Raw genomic sequence first — 7551 nt, forward strand, 5'->3', positions numbered from 1 at the left:
AGATCATTTTAAAGAGCTAGGATTTTTGTTTATATTCATGTAATGAACTAATCACAGCCGTTTCTTCCAGCGTACACTCTTTTTCACCGAGTGGGGGCGTTATAAATCCAAATAGAGCTCTCAGATTGAGTACATGTACTATTTCTGGTTGAATACTCTTGCGAATAGAGGGAGAGTAAGTGCAAATTAATAGGCATAAATATGCGTATGATTGGTTTCGATTCCTGGGAATTCTTATATTCCCAATTGTTTAAAGCATCAACTGAATTAATCGGAAAATAGATACATGCTTTTAAAGCGACAACATTCTAACGGGAAGAATTTGCATTTCCGAATAGCATTTTTTTTTCAGTTCCATGACATACGGGTATTATTGATGGTTGGGATGTATCATGTGCTAGTTAAATCCTGAAACAGAGAAATTCACTACAACAATGTAAAAAATCGGAACAAGCAGACTACACCATTGATAAAAGGAGACACTAAAAACTATTTACCAAAGGTGGCGCTATGATATTTTGATGAGGGTGGGGTGCGAAATTGAGGTGATGTAATTTCTATAAAATAGAATCATATGCTTATTATAGATTTACATGGCCCAGATCGATATCTCATTTTTTAAATAAACTAATCGTTTTACCGTTATCCCTCTGTGTTTGCTACTTAAAAATCATGTGCTCTGCCCGTGTAGCGCTGCCACCAATGGCCTCTTCAAAATAACAGCAATCATCTGTTTTGGAAACATATCCGCCACAAAAATGAATATAAATTTATACTAAACATTAAGAAGATGTATTTCCCGAATTTGTGAATCTTTTTTCGGCAAACCAGCACAAAACCAACAATAATTCTACAAAAATAAATGTACTCTTCCCCCAGTTTTGAAAATAGATCCTAAGCTTTGCAGCTACTTTGAAATATTGAGCCCAATCATTAAAAAAAAGGGAAGTCCTTCGTTTTTTCCAGATATAGGATAATACTGAAAAGGTCTCTTTTCTGTAAATCATTTTCCTTATTATAGTCTTATCTGTGTATTATGTAGATGGTGTTATAATAAACTGAAAATGTACCTTTATTTATTTATTTATTTCACTGAGACCCATGTAGCAGAATAAGCATGAGTTTTGTTCACTATATCAGAGGTTCCTTTAAATTATTTGTCGGGCTTTATTAGTGCATATTCAGACTTGTAACACTTAATGTGTCATCGGTCGTAATTTTGACAACCCTTAAAGTTTACATGAAAAACAAGGCACATACACATACCCATACAGCATACTTGCAAACACACACCTACGCACACACAGCGTCGCATTCCATTATAGCCTCCCACGCCCATGCACACGCCCTCACACCCACACCCACGACCTTTGCACACCCACACACATCCAGACAGTCAAAAATCCCTCTCTCTATCTCCCTTTGTCTTTTATCTCATTCAATTTTTCTAGTCAGGTTTTATATGCGTTGGCATAGTTGGTGCATGTGCAAGCGATTGTGCTGAGCTACAGGCGGGAAATTTAATCTACATAGTAAGAATTTACTATGTCGATATCAATTCTTATAATCTGGTCGCACAAGCATCGGCAATTTGTATTGTTTACAATTAACAAACATAAATATTGCATTGATAATTATGCCGGAAGAAACAGTTAACTTTAAATCGTGTTAAAAAATTCTTTTTGACCTGAATACTTAAACATACGCACAAATCTTAATTACTCGGCATAGGCCTATTGTGACATTATGCGGAGACGCCGTTTCCATTGGTTGTGTAGTTTATCATCATGTGCTTGTAAAGCTGTTTATTTATTCATTCATGTATTTGTTCGTATGTGCCATTAATAGAACTGCGTCAATCAAAATATAGTACAAGTACCATAATACATTATATATTTGTACGTCATAAAATTAGTACTCTTGGTACAAACCTGTAAAAAATTGTTTATTGGTACTTTGAACAATTGCAGCAGTCTATATACTATGCCTATAGTGATTCATATATGAGGATTTTATTTTGAATTTGATTTGATTCGATATCAAACATGATAAGTTTATTCCGCTAAATATTTAAGAGGAATGTAAGAAAGCTGGTGTGGTTTATGACGTCACAAAAATAAAACTACTCTAGATGCCAAAGTACCACCGGTCGGATTCTTAATATGCACACCCTCAGATTAACCTTTGCCAATAATTTCACATAATATCCAACTTGTTTGTGTTTTAATCATGATATGTTCCACATCATATGTATTACTTACATAGTTACATTTGTAAGGAAGTTTGAGCTTTCATGAACTTAAATTACTTTTACATTTGATTTTCTATTAGCTTTAATTAGATACCAAACATAACATGTTCATTCCTTAAAATATGAAATTCATATTTAAGAGGTATGTGAAAAAGTGGGCGTGGCATATGACGTCAATAAAAACAAAATGCCCAAGGGTGCTGTTGCACCCACAAATGTAATAATTTCACCCACAAATGTAATAATGCACTTTACCCACAAATGTAATAATGCACTTTACCCACAAATGTAATAATGTTGGATCGCCCACAAATGTAATAATGACTCTACCCACAAATGTAATAAATTTGAAGGGATTTTTGGCGAATCCGTTCTAAACTAAAATCCTATAGTAATGCGTTCATATAGCACAAAAGTGCAAAGTCTTTTTTTCCAGACCCGGTTATTCCCAAAAAATATAATATAGGTCCAAACTAGGATACGATAATGATATTCCAGTGGAATAAAAATGAGAATCGAGCTTAGTCTTTTCTCCAGACCCAGTTAATTAAAACTGGTGGAATTAATATCTTTGTTGTTGTTTTAACTTATACGGTGAGTATTGTGAATATATGCGCTATGAGTAAATTGAGAATCAAGCGTAGTCTTTCTCCAGACCCGGTAACTAAAAACTAAAACCCTTTAGTAATGCGTTCATATAGCACAAAAGTCCAAAGTCTTTTTTCCAGACCCGGTTAATTAATTATTTATAACATAAGTCCAAAGTCTTTTTTCCAGACCTTGTTATTTCAAAAATTATAATATAAGTCCAAAGTCTTTTTTCCAGACCCAGTTGTTTCAAAAATCATAATATAAGTCGAAAGTCTTTTTTTTCAGACCTAGTTATTTTAAAAATTATAATATAAGTCCAAACTAAGATACAATAATGATATTCCAGTGGTATAAAAATGAGAATCGAGCTTAGTCTTTTCTCCAGACCCAGTTAATTTAAACTGGTGTAATAAATGTCTTGGTTGTTGTTCAAACTTACACAGTGCGTATTGTGAATATATGAGCTAAGAGTAAATTGAGAATCAAGCGTAGTCTTTCTCTAGACCCGGTTACTTAAAACTAAAAATTAAAACCCTATAGTAATGCGTTCATGTAGCACAAAAGTTCAAAGTCTTTTTTCCAGACCCGGTTAATTAGATATTTATAACATAAGTCCAAAGTCTTTTTTTCCAGACCCGGTTGTTTCAAAAATTATAATATAAGTCCAAAGTCTTTTTCCAGACCTGGTTGTTTCAAAAATTACAATATAAGTCCAAAGTCTTTTTTCCAGACCCGGTTACTTCAAAAATTATAATATAAGTCAAAACTAAGATACCATGATGATATTCCAGTGGAATAAAAATGAAAATCGAGCTAAGCCTTTTCTCCAAACACTGTTATTCCAAAATTATGAATAACAATACACCAACAACAAAAAACAGTATAAAGACCCAATAATCTTATTAATGCTGGATAACATGGACATATAGCATAGTCTTTCAGCCAGTTATTTTTTTTTCAAAATAACGCTTATAGTAATAATACGAAAGACTCAAAATCTAAGACCAAACAATCCTTCAACCTAAGAACCTGTTTTAAAAAGAGGTATAGAGCGTTGTCTTTATTCCAGACCTAATCATTGAAAAAAACGACGAAAATAAATCTTCTAACTTAAGACCCTATCATATTCTTATTCTTGTGGAATTACACGAGTTTTAAAACGTACTCTTTCCTCCAGACCCAGTTATTTAAAAAAATGAATTAAAAAACTTCAAATCTAAGAACAATCTTCAAAAGTTACACCCTTACTGGGTGTAACTGGGTGTAAAAATATGTATTTACCCCACACCCATTTTTTTAAAATAATACTAAGACCCCTACAAAACGTTTCAATAATGCATGGGTAAAGCAAACATCCTTTCTCCAGACTTGGTTATTTTTTGAAAAAAACAAAATAGTTTTTACAAATATTCTAAAACGAATACCCAATAATCTAATTACTGTGGAATAATATGAAGATCGATTGTAAACTTTCCTCCAGACACAGTTATTTCAAGAATAAAAAAGAAATAAAACCCAACCCCCAACAACGAATCTAAAAGCCAGCAAGCTTCCAAATTAAGACCATGTAGGAAAGCACATGTTGAGAGCGTTGTCTTTATTCCAGACCCAGTCATTTAAAAAATAATTCAAACAATCTTTAAAACATAAGATTTTGTCATATTCTTATTCCTGTGAAATAACACGAGTATTATGCTTAGTCGTTTGTCTAGACCCGGTTATTTAAAAGATAAACAAATGTTGAAAAAAACTCAAAGCTAAGACCAATTTTAAAAATTAAACCTAGTTAAAATGCTTGGGTTAAGAGTGTTGTCTTTACCCCACACCTAGTTCTCTTAAAAATACAAATTAAGCGAAACTTTAATCTTAAAACTTAAATCCCAGCATCTTCCAAACTATAAAAACCCTGTGATAACGCATACCATGAAAACGACAAATTAATCATAGGCGTTAATGTTCATATCTGAATGATACGCACATTAAAACACAAGATAACAATAACAACAACAACGTTATTCTAAATCAATGATATTGTGGGGTCTTTGTTAATATTGTTTGTTTGTTTTTCTTGTTTCTTATAATTTCCTATTTTGAAGTAACTGGGTCTGGAGCAAAAACTAAACCATATTTCCATGCTATTCAATGTTGATAAGATTGCAGGGTCTTTGTTTTGTTGTTGTTGTGTTTTTAACGATTTTTATAACTTGGTCTGGTGGAAAGTCTACGCTATATGTCCTTGTTACTGGACATAAATAGGATTGTGGGTCTTTTTTTTTAATTATTATTTTTAATTTACTATTATTATTCTTATTTTAAAGCTCTGGGTCTGGATGAAAGACTGCACTATATTTCCATGTTATTTAACATGAATAAGAGAGTGGGGATCTTTGTTACTTTTTGACTCTTTAATTAACCCTTTGCGTGCGACGGGCTTCCACAGAAGCCCAGCGAGTCGTTCACTTAGCTACGACGGGCTTCTACAGAAGCCGAGATATGTTTGGTTTAATGATTTGTTATTTTGAAATAAGTGGGTCAGGAGGGAAGACTACGCTATATTTCCATGTTTTTCAACATCAAAGAGATTGTGGGGTCTTTGTTAATATTGTTCTTTATGACTTGCTATTTTGCAATAACCGGGGCTGGAACAAAGACTACACCATATTTCGATGCTAATCAATGTTGAAAAGATTGTGGGGTCTGTTTTTGGTTGTTGTTGTTATTTTGTTTTTTAATGATTTTTTTTAAACTGTGTCTGGAGGAAAGACTCTGCTATATTTACATTTTGTTCAACATTAATAAGATCGTGTGGTCTTTTTTTATTATTATTATCTATTATTTTTTATTTGTTATTTGAATTATTTGGGTCTGGAGGAAAGACTACGCGAAACTTCTATATTATTCAAAATTAAGAAAATTAAATTTGGGATCTATGTTTGGAAGATTGTTTAAATGTTTCATACAACCGGGTCTGGAGAAAAAAGACTGTGAATTTGCGCTATATGAACGCATTACTATAGGGTTTTATTTTAAAACAGATTCGCCAAAATTCCTTCAAATTTATAACATTTGTGGTTAAAGTCATTATTACATTTGTGGACGATCAAACATTATTACATTTGCGGGTAAAGTGCAATATTACATTTGTATATTACATTTGAGGGTAAAGGGTTTTAGTTTTTAGTTTTAAGTAACCGGATCTGGAGAAAAGACTACGCTAATTTCTCAATTAACTCTCAGCGCATATATTCGCAATATACGCCATATACGTTAAAACAACAAAGACATTTATTCCATTAGTTTTTTAATTAACTGGGTCTGGAGAAAAGACTAAGCTCGATTCTCAATTAACTCTTAGCGCATATATTCGCAATATACGCCATATACGTTAAAACAACAAAGACATTTATTCAATTAGTTTTTTAATTAACTGGGTCTGGATAAAAGACTAAGCTCGATTCTTAATTTTATTCCACTGGAATATCATTATTGTATCTTAGTTTGGACTTATATTATAACTTTTGAAATAACCGGGTCTGGAAAAAGACTTTGGACTTATATTATAATTTTTTAAGCAACCGGGTCTGGAAAAAAGACTTTGAACTTATATTATAATTTTTTAAACTACCGGGTCTGGGAAAAAAGACTTTGAACTTATATTATAATTTTTGAAACAACCAGGTCTGGAAAAAAGACTTTGGACTTATAATAAATTTTGAATTTACTGGGTCTGGAACAAAGACTTTGCACATTTGTGCTATATGAACGCATTACTATAGGGTTTTAGTTTTTAGTTACCGGGTCTGGAAAAAAGACTATTCTTGATTCTCAATTTACTCTAAGCGCATAAATTCAAAATACGCGCCATATAAGTGAAAACAACAACAAGGACATTAATTCCACCAGTTTTAATGAACTGGGTCTGGAGAAAAGACTAAGCTTGATTCTCATTTTTATTCCACTGAAATATCATTATCTTATCTTAGTTTGGTCTTATATTATTATTTTTGAAATAACCGGGTCTGGAAATAATACTGGACTTATATTATAATTTTTTTTTAAACCGGGTCTGGAAAAAAGACTTTGAACTTATATTATAATTTTTGAAACAACTGCGTCTGGAAAAAAGACTTTGGACTTATTATAATTTTATAATTTACCGGGTCTGGAAAAAAGACTTTGAACATTTGTGCTATATAAACACATTACTATAAGGTTTTATTTTTTAGTTACCGGTTCTGGAATAAAGAATTTGCTTGATTCTCAATTTACTCTTAGCGCATATATTCACAATACGCGCCGTATAAGTGAAAACAACAACAAAGACATTAATTCCACCAGTTTTATTTAACTGGGTCTGGAGAAAAGACTTAACTTGATTCTCATTTTTATTCCTCTGGAATATCATTATCGTATCTTAGTTTGGACTTATATTATGATTTTTTAAATAACCGGGTCTGGAAAAAAGACTTTGCACTTTTGTGCTATATGAACGTATTACTATAGGATTTTAGTTTAGAACGGATTTGCCAAAAATCCCTTCAAATTTATTACATTTGTGGGTAAAGTAAATATTACTTTTGTGGGCGATCCAAACTTATTACATTTGTGGGTAAAGTGCATTATTACATTTGTGGGTGAAATTATTACATTTGTGGGTAAAGTGTTATTACATTTGTGGGTGAAATTATTACATTTGTGGGTAAAGTGTT

Source organism: Lytechinus pictus, chromosome 8 (assembly GCF_037042905.1).
Source record: "Lytechinus pictus isolate F3 Inbred chromosome 8, Lp3.0, whole genome shotgun sequence".
NCBI lineage: Eukaryota > Metazoa > Echinodermata > Echinoidea > Temnopleuroida > Toxopneustidae > Lytechinus > Lytechinus pictus.